Below are 21,105 nucleotides of genomic sequence, written 5' to 3'. Positions count from 1 at the left end.
GGATCCATGCCGAAACTTGAAAGCTAAAACCAAAAAATTCTTTGAGGTAAAGGTGGGGATGAAGCCGTGGGACCTAAAGTTTAACGATCAGATCAGACAACAAAAACCTGAGCAGTAAAAGACAATATAAATAGGACCCCACTAAAATTAAATACGTAGCTTCATTGAAAGGACTTTATAAAAAGTGTGCATGGGTGGGGGGGCGGGGGTTAGACAACTAAAGAATGGAAGAAAATTTTGAGGAAGCATATATTCAATAATATTCAATAATATGTAAAACAACAGAAAAACAATCTTTTATATTTCAACTTCTTTATTTCAACAACAGAAAAACAATCCAATCAAATCATGGGCAAAGCCTGCTCAATACTCACTCTCACAAAGAGATCATTGAAGATAAGGGTGCTACAGCAAAGTGTGGTGAAGAAAGCAGATGGTGCCCAGCTATCAATTGGAATGGTGTCTGGGGTATTAAAGGCTTGTATGCAAACAAGCAGCCATCAGTAAGTCCACATGAAGAAGCACACCAGCCTGTGTGATCCAAAGATGACTATAACAAGATCTAAATATGATGAAGGGCTTAAATTGGGAAGGACCCGATTGGTAGAAGGCTAGGGAAGACTATGGGAACCCAAAATCCATCTGCAGAGTCGTTAGTCAGATTAAGCCTCTGGCAGATCCCCTCTGGTTACAGCCAAGTGATTCAAATAGCTTTACAATCAGAGAGGGATTATTGTAAACTTGATTCTGGTGGATGGATCCACGGTATAATATGATATTTGGTCAGTTGACCTATCGCTTGACCCAATTTGCTCTAGGCTTAAATATTTGTTCCACAAAAGAAATGTCTTCTCTGGCTTTTTAAATATTGTAGGAGATCTTTCTTATTCTTTATTCTTATGTTTATATAGCTATTCTTCTGTTTTGTTTTTGTGTTTTATTGTTCCTGTTAGGTTTCCCAGTTTATGAAGCACGGAAGGAGTGGAAGCATAGAGACAATAACTGATTTATCGGGGATGGGGGGGCAGTGGAGGGGGTGAGGAAGGTGAGGGGAATTGAGGAGCAAACAAAGAATGTGGGAGGGGAAGAGGCGCACTAGAACTAATTGTGATGGTGTTATATACAACTCTTTTCAAAAGTGATTTAACAATGGGAATGTATGGTATGTGAATATTATATCCAAAATAACTACTTAAAAAATGAAACCAACGTTCACCAATCCTTACCACGGGTGAAAGAAGAGGAGTTTTTGCTTAGGGACATTGAGTTTATATTAATTGTAGTGGAATAATTTGGAAAAGGTTATCAATAATGATTGTACAACATGAATAGTATAATCAATGGCACTGACTTAAAACATGTACAAGTTGCTGAATTGGAGAAAGTTTTGTTTTGTTTATGCTTGCCAAAAATTTAAAAAATAATTGCACTAATAACAATGAGTACAAGGAAGAAGAAAACATTCTAAAACTGATTCTGGTAATGAATATACAACTCTTGATATGATTGAACTATTGAATTGTATGATATGTGGATGAATTGCCAATAAAACTCTTTTTAAAAGCACATGGGTAAAAGACTTGAGCACACATTTCACCAAAGAGAATATTCCAATGACCAATAAGCACATGAAAAGATGCTCAAAATGATTAACCATTAGGATGATGAAATAAAAATCATAAGGTACCACCTTGCCCCCACTATAATGGCAATGGTCAACAAGAAAAAGAAGAAAACAGATGCTAGTGGGAATATAATATGGTGTCATTACTGTGGAAAACAGTTTGGCAGTTCTTCAAAATGTTGAACATAGAAGTACCATATGACCCAGCAACTCTAATCCTGAAAGAAACAAAGAATGGAATGCAAACAGAAATCTGTGTACCAGTGTTCATTGCAGCACTCTTTACAATAGGCAAAAGGTAGAAATAACCGAAATGTCCATCAACTGATGAATTGCTAAACAATATGTTGTCCGTACACGAGTACAATGAATTACTAATTAGCCATAAAGAGAAATGAAGCTTTGATGGCTGAACCTTGAAAACATCATGCTCAGCTACCGGAGGGTAGAAGGAAGGTGGGATAGAAAAGGGAAGCCGATTATAAGACTCTACATATAACCTCCTCCCTGGGGGATGGACAACAGAAAAGTAGGTGAAAGGAGATGTCGGACAATGTAAGAAATGACAAAATAATAATAATTTATAAAGTATCAAGGGTTCATGAGGGAGGGGGGAGCTGGGAGGAAGGGGAAAAAAACGAAGACCTGATGCCAAGGACTTAAGTAGAAAGCAACTGTTTTAAGAAGGATGAGAGCAACAAATGTACAAATGTGCTTGACATACAATGGATGGATGGATGGATTGTGATAAGAGTTCTATGAGCTCTCAATAAAATTATTATTTTTTAAACAATGAAAAAAAAGTCAGTTACAAAGGGGAAAATACTGTTTGATTTTATATGGAATAACCAAATATATAGAAGCCAACGATCAGTGTTATCAGCATGGAAGGAAGGGGAAAAGGGAGGATTTTAACTTGGGAGACATTGAGTGTTTGTTAACTCGTGGAAAAGGATAGCAAAAATGGCTGCACAATGTGCAGAATGTACTCAATGCCACTGCTTTGTAAATGTAGAAATTATCCCATTTGCAAATGTATTTGTATATGTATTTTTACCACAATAAAAGGGAAAAAAAGTCCTCAATTAATAACAGGTCAAAGTTTGGGACAAAATAGGTAACAATTTCATTCTCCTCATGCAGGATAGTACTTCTAATGGAGGGCAGAGAATTATAGGGGCTGGGGGTAATTTAACACCATCGCTTTGCTTGCTTTTAGAACCTAATGTTCTTCTTGGTTGAATCTATATTGATTACCTTTCAATATTATCAAATTCAGTTTATAAATGATTTGAAGAAATTCTCATTTAAAATCACTTATACATCTCTAAAGTATGTCCCAATGGAAGCTTGGTGGCACAGTGGTTTGGGGGCAGCCATTTCCATGATTGGCAGTTCAAAACCACCAGCAGCTCCACAGGAGAAAGATTGCGCTTTCTACTCCTATAAACAGTTCCAGCATCGGAAACCCACAGGGGTCACTACGAGTCACCATTGAATCGATGGCAGTGAGTAAAAGCATGTCCCAGAAAGTGGCTCAGTGGGTTCCGAGTTGGGCGGCTAATAATAAGGTATGGGATTCAAACCCACCAGCCACTCGATGGGAAAGATGAGACTTTCTACTCCCAGAAAGATTTACAGCCTTGAAATCCCACAAGAGCAGTTCCACTCCACCCGACAGCATCGCTAGGAGTCAGAACAGACCCATTGGCAGTGAATGGGGTTTTGTTGTTGTTGATTTTTAAAAATATGTCCTAGAGGAAGGCTAAATATCTTGATATATATATATTTTGCCCTGCAAAGTGGTTGTTTTAGATATGTGGAAACTTGGTCTTATTTTCATGGTCTTTCACGGGGGCTTTAAACCTACCACCAATCTATATACATGGTACAAAGACAGAATTGTACAAGATCATAAAAACAAGATCATGCGTCCAAACACCCCACTTGGCAACAAAGAACGTACATACATTAAACCAAAGCCTATGTAGCTTTCTAGTTTCCAAGACTTACACTTTCAATTTCCTCTCACATGAGTAAGGTCAGCTCATACAGGTAAACAGGAAAAAGGATACAGGGATACAGAGAAAATGACACAGGGATACAGGAAAAAGGATACAGGGATACAGAGAAAAGGATAAAGTGATACAGGTATACAGGGGGAAAGATGCTTAATTCATCCACTTTTCTGTCACCATTCTTTTCCTTACCAGCCTCAAAGTTTTTGAAGATCAAATACCTTCAAGTGAAAGAATGAAATGTTTTAAAACCAGGTCGTTTGTATGCATGAAACATCCTTTTTTAATCTGCTCAGACCCAGCACATGACTATTGTTCAGTAAGTCTCATCATCCTGGGTAATAGCACCATTATCTCTGCTGAGGCAAGGTGCTTTTCTAATCCAGCAGCCCTCTAGCAAAGACCCTCTTCTCGAGCCAGGGTCACAAATGGTGGGGATCTCGAAACCGAACTCTAGCTGGCATCTGATTATTTCTTACAGGCCACATCACTTCACAATCACCAGGTCAGCCCTCTAGAAGGCAAAATCATGATAATTTGTGACTAATCCAGTCCAGGTTCACACATAACTGTGATGTCATGGATTTGGTCTCTTTTTTAATTTTAGCGATGCTGTGATCTAGCAATGGCCACAGAAACATTAAACATAATCAAGGAACCTGTAGTTAAACATAAGTGGAACTGTATACGTGTGTGATTTAATTAAGGCCTATAAGACATAAACTAAATGCCAATTTCTTTCCAATAGCATTATTAATAGACACAGGCCTGAGCATATATACACCAAGAAACAAAACCAAACTCACTGCCATCGAGTCGGTGCTGACTCCAAGTGACACTTCAGGACAGGGTGGAACTGTCCCTATGAGTGTCCCAGACTGTAACTGTGTACAGGGGTAGAAAGCTCAGTCTTCTCCCGTGAAGCTGCTGGTAGTTTTGAACTACGGACCACATGGATTGCAGCCCAATGCCTAACCACTCCACCGCCAGGGCTCCATTTACTCTTCTTAGGGTTCTTCTTTTAAAAAGCTTCTGAGAGGATCTGCTGGGCCAGTTAAACTCAAAGCAGAGAGATCAGCTCAGAAGACTACAGTAACTGATTTGGGGACTCTAAAGGCGTAATCTGGATAGATTTTTCTCAAGTGATAAAGGATAATATCATGAAGGTTTATTAGGAAGACGTTTTTGAAAAATAGAAAACTGTACTGGCAAGAACAAGGTCAAGAAAGTTATACCAAGGACTTTTTCTTCCATGATAAGGCACCTGCTCGTTCTTTGAGGCTAGCCAGGGCTGTCCGAGGAGAACTTCATTGGGAAACTTTACCTCATCCACCCTGGATCCCTGATCTTGCCACTTCAGATGGCTTTTGTTCCCCAAACTCCAAGAACATCGAAAAGAAACGTGATATGTGTCCCCCAGGGCTGCTAAAATTGCCATCGTGATGTGGTGTAGCTAGAATAGCACAGAACTCTTTAGGGACAGAGTAGAGAGATGGAAATGCTGCCTTTAGAAATATACAGACCTTTTTGGAGGAGATGCTGAGAACCAATTGCTTCATATTTTGCTATTTTTATTTAACAAACATTTCTATATTTTTACAGCAAGACTTTTTTTGGCCTTACCCTCATATAATGTAAAACAAAAGTATAATATTAACTTACTGCAAGGCCTCTTTCTCTCCAAAACTGCTTAACCATAATTACTTTACACATTACAGCAAATCCCTAGAGCAAGATTAGTACATGTATTATCAACATCTGGTCTACAGATAGAAGCAATGCCTTTGTGCTTAAAAAAAAAGAGAGAGGGGGAAATAAACTGCAGCCGCTAAGATTTTCAAATTAGCTATGTATATGTTAGCTTTATCTTAAAGAATTCCAGATGGCACCGTGGTTAAAGCACTCCACAGCAACCAAAAGGCCAATAGTTCCAACCCACCTTGTCACTGTGGGTGAGAACAATGTGGCAGCCTACTTCTGTCATGATTTGCAGCCTGTAAAGCCTTATGAGGCGATTCTGTTTGGCCCTGTAGGGCTTCTATGAGTCAAAATTATCTCAACAGCAGTGGGTTTGGGTTTGGGGTTTACTACGGAGCCCTGGGGTCTGTACTCCCATGAAAGAATTACTTTCTTGGAAACCCACAGGGGTAGTTCTAGTCTGTCCAATAGGGCTGCTGTGAATCATACCTGATTCAGCGGCAGTGAATTATTGTTGTTGTTTTTAGTTTGAGTGGGCTTCAAAGAGTTCGTGGAAAAAACCCATTCTATTTGATCTCCACTTCTCAGATACTTTTTTAAACCTTTTGGTATCTTTAATGCCAACATAACATAAAAAAGTTCTGAGGGTGGTGGAGGTAAGCATTTGTATAAATCAGTTCAATTCATGTAACTTACAATAAAACAAGTCACGCAAGATGTCTGAATGGACTTTCCTAGTCGCAGACATGTGCCTCTTTGACTCGGGAAATATTACCAGTTCTAAGTAGAATGACGTATGTGAGAACCAGCACATTAGTGAGAATGTTCTTCTATTTTAAAACATGAATAATCTCCCTCACTAGATTGTAATCTGGATGAGAAGAGGGGATTTTATTTTATTTCTTTATCTTGGGTGCCTAGAATGTTGCCTGTCTTATAGTTGACACACAATAAATATTTAATGAATGAATGAATGTGCTGGCATTGAGAAGAACATATATCATATTTAGCCACACCCAACAGCTTATCACCCAGAACTTCTCCACCTTTGATGTCATTACTGCAAATACTCCACTCCGACTGCAAACCCCTAGCCGTCTCACCTGCTCACTCGATGACCTCCCTTGACCCTTATTTGTTATCGGACCTCAGGGGAGGGCTCTGTCTACAGATTCTTCTATTTTCTCCCTGCAAGCTCCTTCCTGTTTTCACTTCCTTTCCTAGACAGGTTGGAATGTATCATTTTAACTGCACTCTTATCCATATCCTCAATAACTCCTATTTACATTGGAAATACCTGCAAAAAAAAGTAAAATAAAACAAAAGAGCCCAACTGTTGTACTGTATGTCTACACTGAGATTCCTGACATCTACTAGAGGGGTGGGGGGAAAACACACAATCTGGTATATTATTACCACTATGAATTCTTAGTCGCCAAGCTAACCTCCACACTGCCTAACACTCCAACTATGTTTCCCTGAAAACATCCTAGCTTGCTTTCTTATTCTCTACAATAATCATTTCAGACCTTTCTCAATACTCTGAATTTCCAAACCCAACTTTCTTCCACCTGAACCCTTGCTCTAAGATGACTTTACCTTTTATATCTTAGCGAGATATAAATGTCATCAGTAGACCCGCTCACTAAATCTATAGACCTACTTTCATCTGTACTTATTCACTTTTTTATTCTTTCCTACTGTAATGTTGCTTCCGTGTATAAGGATAACCCCTCTACCTGGGTCTCGGTCCTCTACTCTCTGGCATAAGGGCTTTGCCTTGTAACAATTTTGCTCTATCAAACACCCCTTCATCCCATCACCCTTTAAATATGTGTACGTGCCTCCTAACATTTTTTTTAAGTCCCTGGCTCTCACCCCCTTCCCCTGAAGCCACCCTCTACCTACTCTTCAGTGCCAAACTGCTCTAAGGAATTGTCCATATTAACTGTCTCTATCTCATCTCTCCCATCACTTCTCAATCCACTTGCTTGCCATCTCCCACTCTCCTAAAATTGCTCCATTAAGGTCACCAAGGTCCTAAATCTTACGGACAGTCCTCAGTCTTTATCTCCCCAGAGCTCTCTGCTTCTTTAGCACCACTGGACTTCATTTTGCGATAGAGCCATTCCGTTTCTAAAAACCTATCCGAATGCTATTCAAGTAGATGCACAAAGAGATCAAAATCATGATATTAGAGAACTTAAAAATCTACCAAAAGGAAACTGATTAAATTATGAAACATATGCACAATAATATACAGCGGTTTATGACAGTAGTTCTATATATAATGACAATGAAAGCTTGCCAAGTTAGAAAAATCACATTGCAAACCATACATATTATGATTCCATTTGTATTTCTGTGTGTGTGTGTATATATATATATATATATATACATCTATATATAGAGAGAGAGACAGACAGACTAGATGGATGAATGGGAAGAAGGGAGGGAGAAAAAGGAAATATTTTTACATACAAATGGAAAATGTCTAAAAAGAGATACAAATTTAATGTGGTTACCTCTGGGGAATAGGATAAGGTGAGGAAAACTGAAGAAATAAATTTTACCTTTTATTGGGTCGAGTAATAAAAATCTGGTCAGAGCCTGGGGACCAACGTGCTCAAAGTAAAGAAAGAAGTTCAAAGAAGATCAAAAAGGAATGGCCAGAGTATTCCCAGAGCTGAGGGAGAATGGAGAGAAAGGTAGTTAATAGTTTGAAATGTGAGAAAAGAGATCTACTAAAAATAAAAAACCAAACCAAACTCACTGCCATCAAGTCAAATTCTGACTCATAGTGACCTTATAGGACAGGCTAGAGCTGACCCTGTGGGTTTCTGAGGCTGTAATTCTGCAGGAGTGTAAAGCTTCATTTTTCACAAAGGAACTGGTGGTTTCGAACTGCAGACTTTGTGGTTTGCAGTGCAATGTGTAACCAATATTTAACAGACAAACACCATGAACAGAGATGGGGCAGGAAAAAAAGGTTACCCTTACTAGGAATCAAAAAGATGTTTTTAATGTTTGCTTATTAAATCAGGAAAATGTTAAAGAGACAATATTAATTTTTTTCAAAGATATAAGACATAATTTCATGAGTTGAGGAACCCTGGTGATGTGGTAATTACGTATTGGGTTGAGATCTACAAGGACAACAGTTCGAAATCAGCAGCAGCTCCTTGGGAGCTAGACAGAAGCATTCAGCTCCCGTAAAGAGTTACAGTCTTGGAAACTCATAGGGGCAGTGCTACCCTGTCGTGTAAGGTTATGTGTTAGCATTGATTCCGTGGCAATGAGTTTCGTTTTTGGTTTCATGTGTTATTAGCAAGTGTACATTGGTAAGAACTGTTAGAAAGTAATGTGGCAACTTGATTTCTAAAAAGCTCAACTTCATAAAACATATCACAAATGCACTGATTAGGTGATTCAATGTTTAACACACGCCTCCCCTGCTGAAATGAGATCCACGGGGTGGGGTGGGGGGGTGGGGGGAGTTCTTTGTGTTGTTCTCTTTTATATCTCAAGCCTTTAAAAGACACTGACTAAAATGATCCTGATGCCTAAAGTGGTAGAGCTAAAAACAAGAGGCCATAGAAATACCAGGGAAATTGTCCATCTCCTCAAAATTACTCAAGTTCAAAGTAGGCTTGTTTAGTCACAGATATGAGCGCACCAAACCAACCAAAACTCACTGCCAGAGTCCATTTCAACTCACAATGCTCCTGTAGGATAGAGTAAAACCGTCCCTGTGCGTTGTCAAGGCTGTAAATCTTTTAAGGGAGCAGAACGCCTCAACTTTCCCCTGCAGAGTGGTTGGTGGTTTGGAACCACCGACCTTGTAGTATGAGCCCAATGCATGCCCACTATGCAACTAGAGTTCTTAATCTACATGCTGTATATCGAAAAAGCTAATGTTTTCACCCTTCTTAAATATACCACTCCCATCATTTATTACTATTGTAATGTGGGACCTCCCCCAAATCTTGCCCCTCCACAGTCCCTTCCTTCCCTCATTCTCTCCTGTAGCAGGGAAGAGAGTCTCCCTTTCTCAAAGGCCAGTCTTTTCAGCCCTGTCACTCTGAAATCCCTTCTTCTTCCTTGGGGACTTTGTATCAAGTTGTTCACCATGTAGACATAAATGAGCTTCTCTGTCTGTCTGTCTGTCTGCCTAAACACACACACACACACTTTCATTAACAACCTTTTCTTGTCCCGTGCCCTACTACCGATAAATACATTTTCTCTTTCCCATCCTAGCAAAGCCTCTTCAAAGGGCATATACACCATATTCCTTATCAGTCCTTCTCACTTGTCACTCCCCAACCCTCGACAATCTGCCTTTCTCTTCTCCTTCTACACTGATGTCATCATTGCCCTCCTAATTGCCTAATCTAATGAGCGTGTTTTTAAAATGTTTTATAGTGTGTTTCATTTGATTATAAGAGGGGTACACATCATGAACAAAGTTAAAACATATGACATACTGGGGAGGGGCGCAGGAAACCCTGCGCTATAGAACAGGCAATGGGTAAAGATCTGTAATAAATACAGTGTTCCTACAAACAAAATTAAATATATAGAACCCAAAAGAAAACTGTGAAACGACTATGAAGGAGCATGTCTGGGGAAAAAATGCAAATGGCTAGTGTCCGTGAAAAGATGCTCGGCCTCACTCATGAACGCAGAAATGAAAGTTCAATCAGTTAAATACAATTTTTTACTCACCATGTTGGCAAAAATAGAAACGACTCTCAGCAAGAATATGAAGGAAAGCATTTTCAGTGGTGAGAGCACCAACTCTTTTGGATGTCACTTCGGCAGTGCCTACTCAGTACGTTAAGAGCACAGGTGCTTTTGCCATACACCTTTTAGGGAGCTATGCCTTTTAGGAAGCTATGCCACAAAAGTTCGTGTGAGTGTGTGTGTGTGTGTGTGTGTGTGTGAGTCCCCTTGTGCAAGAAAGGCATTTGCAGCCTTGTAGTGGCTTAGAAGGAGTAGTTGCCACTCAAATCAATTCTGACTCATAGTGACTTTACATAGGATGTCTGAGACTAAACATTTACGGGAGCTGTAAAACATTACAGGAGGGGTGGTGAATTTGAACCACCAACATTATGGTTAGCAGTCCAATGCTTACCCAACAGCACTACCAGGGCTCCTTTGGGATGGGAAATAGACAGAGGAAATAGGAAATGTGGCAGAATATATGACACATTTTAAAGATAATGTTGGCGGGACTTCCTGATGAACTGGATGTAGTGGGGGGAGTATGCGAGGAGTCAAGAGTGGCCCTCAGTTCTTGGTTTGTTGGAGCAGCTGAATGGGTGACAGTGCCATTTCACTGAGACAGGGAAGTCTGAGGGAAAGCATTGCTGATGGGAGAGGAATCAGAAGTTCTGTTTTGGTCATATGGTCTTTGAGATGTCTATTGGGCATCCAAGTAGAGATGCTGAATCCATCATTATATGTCTGGAGTTGAGCGAAAAGGCCAGAGTCAGAGGCAAACATTTGGAAGTAATCAGTCTGTACTCTGGGAAGCTTCTATTGTTTTAACTTCTCGTTGCGATTTGGTTCAAAGTTTACAGAGTACACTGGCTTTCCACCTAACAATTCTCATCCCATGGATTTGTGTCAATGGTTGCAATCCCTACCCTCAGAAGGATTTAGGTGGAGAAAACACCACAAATTGAGAGCCCTGGGTCACACCAATGTTTAGAGATTGGGAGATAAATTTAGCAGAAGAGAAAATCAAGCAGAAGGTGTTTGCTGTTGTTTTTCCAACACATTTGCATTTCAAAGTTAACATTTACCAGGATGGTCAAGAGTCACTAACGCCTTCTAAGCCCGTCTTTTGAGGGATGCTAGATTCTCTTCCCCTTCTCACCTTTCCTTTTTTGTTTTTCTGAGTCCCTGACTGGCACAAACTCACTCACTGCCATCTAATCCATTCCAACTCATAAAGACCCTACAGCACAGAGTCGAACTCTGCTGTTTCTGAGGCTGCAACTCTTTATGGGACTGGAAAACCTTATGTTTCTTCCATGGAGTGGCTGGAGCTTTCGAACTTTTTGACCTTGTGGTTAGCAGCCCATCAGGTAAGCCACTAGGCTACCAGGGCACAAACTGGTAGCCAGTAAAGGTTGGTGATTTGAACCCATTCAGAGTTACCTCAAAACAGAGGCTTGGTGATCAGCTTCCCAAAGGCCACCAGCGTGAAAGCCCTATGGAGTGTAGTTCTACTCGGATATACCTAAGGTCATCAGAAGTCAGAATGAACTCCATAACAATTGGTTTGGTTTGGTTTGGTTAGGGACCTTTTTTTCTTTCTGCACATTTAAAGTTGCATTTAAACAAAGGAGTCCTTACTTTTCCCCTCGCATGGTATAATTCTCCCAATACAAAAATTGTCACCATTTCACAAGCAGCCCTCAGCTCTGGCTCTCCTATCAAGTGTCGAATCCAACCAGAAGCTGAATCCGTGGCATCCTGTAAGGTCCATAACACACAGCGATGCCATGAGTCAGAATCGACTCAAAAGCAATGGGTGTGAGGGTTTGGGTTTGTGTGTTCTTTTCCGTTACTCACTTCCCAGGCCACCCTACTGCCTTTATCTAGCCTCCTACTGAATTTTCCCAATGCCTCCCACTAAAAGGCCTCACGACTTCTGAGAATGCAGCCCCCCTTCAGACCAACAAGAAGCGCTTTGAACTTTCAGACTTTTCCATCCAGCCACTCAGGCTTTTAAAAAGTGCTTCCTCTCTAGGAAGCATTTGCTACTAGGCCAGGAATACAATCCCAAAATCCAAGTCAGCAGAAGGAAAGCCCTGTGAGAACTGAGTCTAGAGACCCTCATAAAAGGAGGGAAATAAACCGGGTAACCTGTTGCAGGCCCAGGATAGCACAAAAGAGTGCCCATTTCTAGATGTCATTCATTAATCCAATGAAGCACTATTGGTAAGCACCTAAGAGGCATCTGGTAATAAGGTAGGGAAAGGAGAATCATCCATGTTTAGGGAAAGGGCTGTAATTTGCAAGAGAGCAGTCAGCGGAGGCCTCACTGAGGTGACATTTCAGTACAAATTAGTCAAAGATTTCCAGTGCCTCAGGAAGGTAGGTGTCTTCTGTGGTTTACCAGGTCTCAGGTCCTTGAGGGCACTGTCGCCAGGTCCCAGTACAAACATTTGTCAATCCCTCGTGCTTAGGATAAATAGAGCTACAAGACTCAGACCTTACCCTTATAGAAGTTACAACCTTCCAAGTGGGAAAACAATCAAGAGAAGCATTAAGGACTCCACTGAGGTGTAAATAAGATGCTTTATGACCCAGAATAACTAGCTTGGGTGTTTAGTGACATAATACCAAAGATGGTGACTTCAGAATTAAATCTTGCGTGATGACAAGGATGGGTGATGGATGGCATGCTAGCTTTTCAGGAAAAACTACCACCACTGCCAAAAAGGAACAGTGGAAGCACAGGCCCTGACATGGGATCAGGGAGCATATTCTATCAAGGAAGCCTACCCAGCCCAGGATAAAATAAGCACAGACTCCCCTTCAGGCTCTCTGGCCTGGCTGCTGGGAAATACTTACCACCTACCACATTCTTATTTCTCAGGAGCGGCCACTATTGAGCGAGGAGCACGTGACCAGAATCCAGGGTGACCCTCTCCTCTCTTCAGGAGCCCGGAAGTGACATAGTAGTGAGTTACACGATGGGCTGCTAAGCACAGGGGCAGCGTTTCAATCTCCCCAGCTGCTCTTTGAGGGAAAGATGAGGCTGTCTACTCCCACAAAGATTAACATCCTGGGAAACTACTACAGGATCACTATTAATTGGAATTGGCTCAATGGCCGTGTGTGTGTGTGTGTGTGTGTGTGTGTGTGTGTGTGTGTGTGTGTGAGATATCTTCAGGAAAATCACTACTGATCTGAGAGCCTGGGAGGTTTCATTCATCTGGGTAGACTCAAGGGTATGTGCTGATAGCGGCAATATGACAACTGGTCTCATGCTAGGTAGAGACATCAGTGAAACCAGTGGTCTAGAGTCACTGTAGTATACCCAATGTCAGGACCAAAAACCATGTGTGAATTGTTCCTCACCGTCTTCATCCATGACCTATTAGCATCCCTCACATCCAAGATGGTAGAGGTGGTACAACAGAGGACACGAAAGGAAGCTCTGCAATCAGATGGCCCAGTTCTGCCTTCCATTCCCCAGGCAATTTGGGGCAAGAAACTTAAGCTCTCAGGCTCTCCTTTTCATCAAAACACAGTTGTCTCGATAGTGCCTAGCACACAGAGTTGTCGTGAGGATTGTTATTGTGCAAGGAGCTCTGCGGGTGCTGTGGAATAAGCGTCAGACAGCTAACTGCAAGGAAGGTGGATCGAAGCCACAAACCACTCAGCAGGTGAGAGATGAGTCTGTCTGCTCCCATAAAAACTGGCAGTCTAAAAGTGGGTGAAGGCAGATGTCGGGCAGTGTAAGATATGACAAAATGATAGTAATTTATAAATTATCAAGGGTAATGAGGAAGGGGGAGGAGAGAGGGAGGGAAATGAGGAGCTGATACCAAAGGCTCAAGGAGAAAGCAAATGTTTAGAGAATGATGATGGCAACAAATGTATAAATGTGCTTGACACAATGGATGTAAGTATGGATTGTGATAAGAGTTGTACGAGCCCCCAATAAAGTGTTTTTTTTTTAAAACTGGCTGTCTCAGACACCATACAGAGCAGATCTACTGTGTCCTATAGTAGGAATCTACTCCATGGCAGTGGATTGGGGAGTTAAGTATGTCACGGATTCATCACAGTAGCTGGGCTCAAGGAATTCTAAAAGCCTGTCAGGCTTACAATTCTAAAAGCAGCCTGTCAGGAGAAAAACCCAGAGAGCATTCACCAGAATGCTAGTACACACACTCACAGTTCACTTACTCCAGAAGAGGCCTCCAACCTCCATTTTACTGATCTATTGTGGAATAAAGTAAAATTGTTCATCCCCTGCCCAAGAAAAGCTTCACAAGCCAAGTTGGCGATTTGGGGGTGTTTTTCCCCCTATTAGGATTTCCAGCTGGTACTAAATATAGATATTTCATAGGACCTCACCTCTGAATAAAACAGAGTTCCTCCACAGACCATCGGGGTAAACAAATTAGATCACTAACACTTTAATATTAATGGATTTATGAGGCGCAGGGATAGGAAGCTGAAATAGCAGAGAAGCAGCCGGTTAAATATAAGGGGTCCAGAAGGGCTGAAGACTCATTTCTGCCACAAATACACCAGATCTCAGGTCAACCTTGCCCAAAGCAGTATTCTGAAATATTAGGTCCTCTGGTCTTGAAGAAGCAGGGCACTGAGAGAAGAAAAAAGTTTGTTTCATGAGAAACATGGGGTCCTGGTAGCCTAGTGGGCTACACACAGGGCTGCTAACCTGGAGGTCAACGGTTTGAAGCCACCAGCTGCTCTGCAGGAGAAAGAAGAGGCTCTCTACAGTTCCATCTTGGGAAACCCATAGGGGGCAATTCAATTCTACCCTATAGGGTCGTTGTGAGTGCGAATCGAATCAATGGCAGTGAGTTTAATGAGAAACAGATGAGTTTTTCAAGCCACCAGCCTTCTAACCAATTGATTTCAGTCCCTCCTCCCCCTAAAAAAACCGCTGAATTCATTCAATGTGGAAAAACTGGAGGAATACCTTTGCAGCCCCACTACAAACCATCCCAGAAGATAGAGGCTCTGGGAGCCTTCTTCCTGGAGCAAACCCCTCCCAACCTGTCTACAAGTGGCAAGGTAAAAGCAGTCCCGTTCTGAGCACAATCAGTCCCGGGGTTTCCAGCCCCAACCACAGAGGGAGCCCACTGAGGCAGGGCTCAGGGCCAACCGGCCTCTAGCCTTTACCTGCGGAAAAGCGGCCAAGGCGAGGGTTGCCAACGACGGGTGACTCAAGGTGCGGGGGAAAGGCCTGGCGAGACACCGAGCTCTGTTGGAGGAACCGACGGAAAGGTGACCGGACGTCTCCCGGGGCGTCGCGCGGCCGCCGCTGGTTCGGCCCCACCCCTGCCCCCGGGCTCGCTCAGGCTCCGGGCGGGAAAAGCCGGGACAGCCGGCGGGACGCAAGACCGCCTGGAAAGCAGAGCCCAGAGGGGCACAGCCCGCGGCGCAGACGGGTGGGCAGGGAAGGGGCAGAAGAAGCGGGGAAGGAAGAAAACTAGGGGTGGAAGCGGGGGGGCGGGGGGCGCCCTAACAGATTGGACTCAACGTCGAGGACTGGGGGTGCGGTCCGGTGGGGCGACCCGGGAAGTGGGTTCGGGGTGGACCAGAGAGCTGAAGGGGGTGGGAGGGAGGGCAGGACGCCGGTCCCCGAACTGGGGGTTGGGGGGCGGGGACACCTGGGCAGTAAAAAGGGGACAGGGCACCCGGAGGGGCGCTAGACCTAGGAGGGCAACGGGGCAGCCGGTGGCTGCAGACCTACCTGTCCCTTGCAACAGGTGCCGCGAGAGGACAAGACGCCCTGTGCTAGTTTCAGGGTAGGATCTCTGGCTCGGACTAGACCGCCACCCCACTCCAGTGGCCGGCCCTCCTCACCCTCCCGGGAGGCGGAAAAAGCTGCAACTTTCCCTGGAGCGGGGAGGAGCTGGGCTCTTAAAGGGGCCGCACAATGCTCGGGGCTCCTTAATAGGGGACAGCTCCCCTCTCCCCCCTCCTCCCCCCGGGGGAGCTCTGGGAACCAGAGGCTTAAGGCACTTGGGTGATGTACCTTGCAGATTAGGAAAGAGACTTTGGGACTAAGACAGGAGTCTAAAATGAGCTAGAACACTGTGGTAACTTTCTTAGATGGGAAAATCGCCTAATTCTTCAACTCCAACTCTGCTGAGCCAAAACTTTGTCTCGTCTCGTACTTCAAAAAACATTAAGAAGTTAAAAAAAAAACATTAAGAAGTAAAGGTCTAGAAAAGAATGAAGGCAACATATGTACAAATCCGCCTAATGCAAGCCATGTATGGATTGTGAAAAGAGTTGTAGGAGTCCCCAATAAAATGAAAAAACAAAAACAAAACAAACAAACAAAAAACATTAAGGGTCGGGACTAGATAGTTTGGAAGGGTAAAATGTGATACCATGCTGATCCTTGGGCCTTTGACCTTTTGTGGCAACTAAGAGTGTCTGGAATACGAACGTGTAAAGGACAGAAAAAATTCATACACATGTGTGCGGGAGAACAAGAATGGTTAAAATATTCAACTCACTAGTAATAAAATAAGAGCAAATGAAAACAAAAATGTGATTCATTGGCAACAGTTTAAATCATTATTGTTTTAATACTTCATGAGGACAAAGTGGCATTAAACAAAGTCTTTCGTGTCTGCTGTGGGAGTGGAGGTTGGTAAAAACCCTCTTAAGAAACAAAGCACAGGAGTAATATATATCACTAGGGTTTAAAACGTTCACATCTACCCAGTAGTTCGTTCTCTCTCTCTCTCTCCTCTCTTATCTCCCTCCTTCCTCCTCACCAACCACTAAAATGCTCAGGTCATCTTTCATTTGTCATCAGAAATTAAATATCCTCAAGTCTCTGCCATATTAAAAAAATCCCCCCTACTCTCCAGCTCCTCTTCATAGGCAAATTCATGGACAATGTACTTTACAGGTTAAAAAACAAAACAAAATCATGTATCCAAACCCACTGCCATCTAGGAGATTCCAACTCACAGCCAACCCATATCTCTGAGGCTTTAAATGTAAACCTTGAGCAGATAGCCTCAACTTTCTGACACCAAGCTGCTAAGGGGTTTGAACTATGGACCTTGCTGTTGTCAGCCCAATGATTACCCAACAGTGCGGCTGGGGCTCCACTTTACAGGAACATTTTCTATTTCCCTCACTTCTCATTCATTTCCCAACCCTCAGCAATCTTGCTTCCTTCCCTAACACTCCATTGAAAATGTGCTCAACTAGACGTCCAACCAATGGGATATTTTCAGTCCTTATCTTATTTAACCTCTTCAGACAATTCATATTGTTAACCATTCCTTCCTCTTTAAAACAGAATCTATGAAGCCAAACACCTTTGTTTTCTATCGTACCCCCATTGTCCTATCATCAGCTTCCTTTTTAAAATTCTGCTTCTACAATCTGGCCTCTGAAAGTTGGAGATTCTCAGGCTAGGCTATGTATATTTTCTCCCTAAAAAATCCTTCACTTGACTTTAATTACTATAAACTTACTTAAATACTATAAATTTGCATAGGCCTCTTCATTGAGCTCTGCTTTCTTTATTTTCTTTATTTAATAAATCAATTTGTTGGGAGCTCTTACAGCTCTTATCACAATCCATCCATCCATTGTGTCAAGTTCATTTGTACATACCATATATACTTGAGTATAAGCCAACCCGAATATCAGCCAAGGAACCTAATTTTACCACAAAAACTACATTAAAAACGTGCTAAAAAAACTCACGAGTATATACGGTATGTTGCCATCATCATTTTCAAAACATTTTCTTTCTACTTGAGCCCTTGATATATGCTCCTCATTTTCCCTCTCCCCCACCCTCTGTCCCTCATGAACCCTTGATAATTTATAAGTTTTCCCCCATGTCTTACACCAACCACTGTCTTCCTTCACCCACTTTTCTGTTGTCCATCCCCCTAGGATGGGGTTATATGTAGATCGTTGTGATCAGTTCCCCCTCCCTCCTCCCACCTTATCTTCTTTGTATCTCTATTCTCATTATTGGTTCTGAAGGGTTTATCTGTCCTGGATTCCCTGTATTGCAAAATCTTATCTGTAGCAGTGTACATGCTCTGGTCTAGTCAGATTTGTAAGGTAGAATTGAGATCATGACAGTGGGGAGGAAGCATTAAAGAACTACAGGAAAGTTGTATGTTTCATCAGTGCTATACTGCATCCTGACTGGCTCATCTCTTCTTGTGACCCTTCTATAAAGAGCCATCGAACTATAACCAAGAGAAATTACTAAGACCTGACTGAAGGCTGAACTTGACAGTGGGCCAAGAGGAAAGAACTAGAAGGCATAGAACATTGATAGTTCTAAATACAGGCATGTTCATATATAAATATATTTTATATAATGATAGGGAAATAGAGCTATGTACTTTTATCTATGTACTTATAAGTTAAGTATTAAGGTAGCAGATAGACATTGGGCCTTGACCCAAGTACTCCCTGAACACAAGAACACTTTGTTCTAATAATCCGGCATTCTGTGATGCTCACCTTCCTGACATGATTGCTTAAGACAAAATGGGTGCATAAGCAAATGTGGTGAAGAAAGCTGATGGTGCTAGGTTATCAAAAGATATAGCGTCTGGGATCTTAAAGGCTTGAAGATACACAAGCAGCCATCTAGCTCAGAAGCAACAAAGCCCACATGGAAAAAGTACACCAGCCTGTGTGATCACAATGTGTCAATGGGATCAGGTATCAGGCATCAAAGACCCACACCAAAAAAACATATTAATGTGAATTCGGGGGCGGGGGGTGGGGGGGATAGTGCAGAGTGGAAACCCAAAGCCACTCTGTAGACAATTGAACTCTGCTTTCTTGACATCTCTATTTGAGTATCTTGCAGGCATCTCAAACTCCACACATCCCAAATGGAACCCATCATCTTCTCTATTAAATTGGCTCTCCTTCCAGCATTTGCTACTCAACTCATGACCACATGCGACTCAAGGCAGAAACCTGACGTCTTCAAGGAATACTTGTTTCATGAGAGAACAAATGTGCCCTAAGGAAACAAAGGTGTGCACAAGGCTTTCGTTCAATGATGTTACTTAGAATAATAAAATAATAGGTTTAAAAACCCTGTGATTTATTAGTTAAGTCAATTCTAGCATGGTCCTACAATAGAATATTACATAGCCCCAAATGGATTTTCTACATATTGCATAATGACTGGGAACTGTTTACATTATAATAGTAATTGAAAGTAAGATACAAATGTTCACATATAAGACCATCAGAACAGTGAATGGGAACGGGGAGAGGATATGCACATATACAAAGACCAGTAAAAAATGTCCCAAGATATTAACAATAGCTAAATGCTTCATTTGCCTCCAACTTTTCTGTATTTTTCAACTGTCTTATAATTTGTCTGTATAACTTTGATAATATAAAAATATTTACAATTTTTTTTAATTTTTTAAGAAAATATTATAAAGAGAGAGAAAGAAGAAAAAAGTTATTTCTAGACAAAACACTGGGAGTCCACTTCCAGGCTCTCTCTAGAGTTTTCTTCAGTCCTTTCTCCCTTCAATTGCTCCACCCCCAGCCTAAAGTGTAACACGAGCCACTTCCAAAAGGAAATCTCTCTCCCCAACACACACTGCATTTGGTTTTGCCAGCTCAGTCCTCGGGGCCCCTCTGCACATCCCGGAACTTTGATTGTGTTCCACCTCCCAAGCCTGACCGGTAGGAAGGAGGCCTAGATGATCTAGGCTTCTGTCTCCCTGGCCTGTGGAAACTCAGACCAGACACTTCTCTGTTGCTTCTTCACCTGAGTGCTTTGGAGAAATTGGTAGCACTATCAGCCAGGAAAGACCAGAAACCATTTATCCCAACACCCTCATTCCTTAGCAAATCGAAAATTTTCAGATATTATTTTAAATTTTTATTTCTTTATTACATATGCAGTTTACTACTCTCCAAGAATGGCCTCCTCTCAAAAACAACCATCTCACTGACTGTGGTAGTTAGATAATCTGGTGTCAATTTGAGGACCAAGAGTGTAGTGGTGGAGTCTAGCCTATCAATCTGGAGATAGCCAATGAGACCTCTGTGTGGGCATGGCCTCCTCCTGAGAATTCTGGGAACTCCTGTATTTTTCTCCTTGGAGGCGAGAGACATTTCTCTCTCTCTGCTGACTCCCTGTGAGACATCTCTGAGGAGAAGCCACATGGACCTACCCTGATGCAGCCCTGGAAGCTGGAGAAGCCACGTGGAGACCCCTGCCATTGCTGAGATGCTTACAACGCCACTGGATACAAAGACTTTGTACCCACTGGCCTGTGATCATCCTGCATTCGGCATCACTGCATGTGTTTTGTGAGTCTGAAGATGACTTTATAGAATTGGTACTGCATATATGGGCTAATATTGGACTTATGGACTTGAACTGGACTGGGCTGGGACGTTTTCTCAATATTCAACTTCTCTTGTATGTAAACCTCTTTCTCATATACATATGAGTCTCTCTAGATTTGTTTCTCTAGTCAGCCCAGACTAACACACTGACCCAGTTACAAATATACAGAAAGAGACAAGCGTACACAAGGAACCAAAAATTGAGTTAGGCAATGGCTTCTTTACATATATGCTGTGTTTTGGAATTGGGTTGCTAACCACAAGGTAAACCAACAGTTTGAAACCACTAGCTCCTGGAGAAAGTTGAGGCTTTCTCCTCCTGTAAAGAGTTAGTCTCAGAAACCCACAGAAGGAATTGTACCCTGGCCCACGGGGGCATTAGGAGTCAGAATCGACTTGGTAGTAGTGTGCATTGAGTGTGCTTTCCAAACAGTTGCTCATTTCTGTTGTATTATTATTGCCTATGAAGCTCTGGCGATGTAGTGGTTATATACTGGAAACTAACAGCCGCTCCATGAGAAAAGATGAGGCTTTCTACTCCCACAACCAGTTACCATCTCGGAAACTCACAGGAGCAGTTCTCTCCTGTCCTATAGGATAGCCATGAGTCAGCATGGACTCTGTCTAGGGTCGTGAGTTTGAGTTTTG

The 21,105-nt window shown here is 42.3% G+C and overlaps 1 protein-coding gene across 1 annotated transcript in view; it reads right to left on the bottom strand.

Moving 5' to 3' along the window:
• Window positions 1-15,892, bottom strand: part of SYTL4 (synaptotagmin like 4) — a 73,979-nt gene extending 58,087 nt beyond the window's left edge. Inside the window, exons 1-2 of the mRNA XM_004711188.3 lie at window positions 15,818-15,892; window positions 15,244-15,325 (exon numbers count right to left, since the gene is read on the bottom strand). The gene's annotated coding sequence lies outside the window, so the exon portion shown is untranslated. The remainder of the gene's footprint in view (window positions 1-15,243; window positions 15,326-15,817) is intronic.
• Window positions 15,893-21,105: the final 5,213 nt, after the last annotated feature.

The sequence above is a fragment of the Echinops telfairi genome, unplaced genomic scaffold (assembly GCF_000313985.2).
Source record: "Echinops telfairi isolate 266 unplaced genomic scaffold, ASM31398v2 ScPeMD7_44;HRSCAF=162, whole genome shotgun sequence".
Lineage (NCBI taxonomy): Eukaryota > Metazoa > Chordata > Mammalia > Afrosoricida > Tenrecidae > Echinops > Echinops telfairi.
Note: the sequence above shows the minus strand (reverse complement) of the source record. Positions and strands in the feature narration are given on the sequence as shown.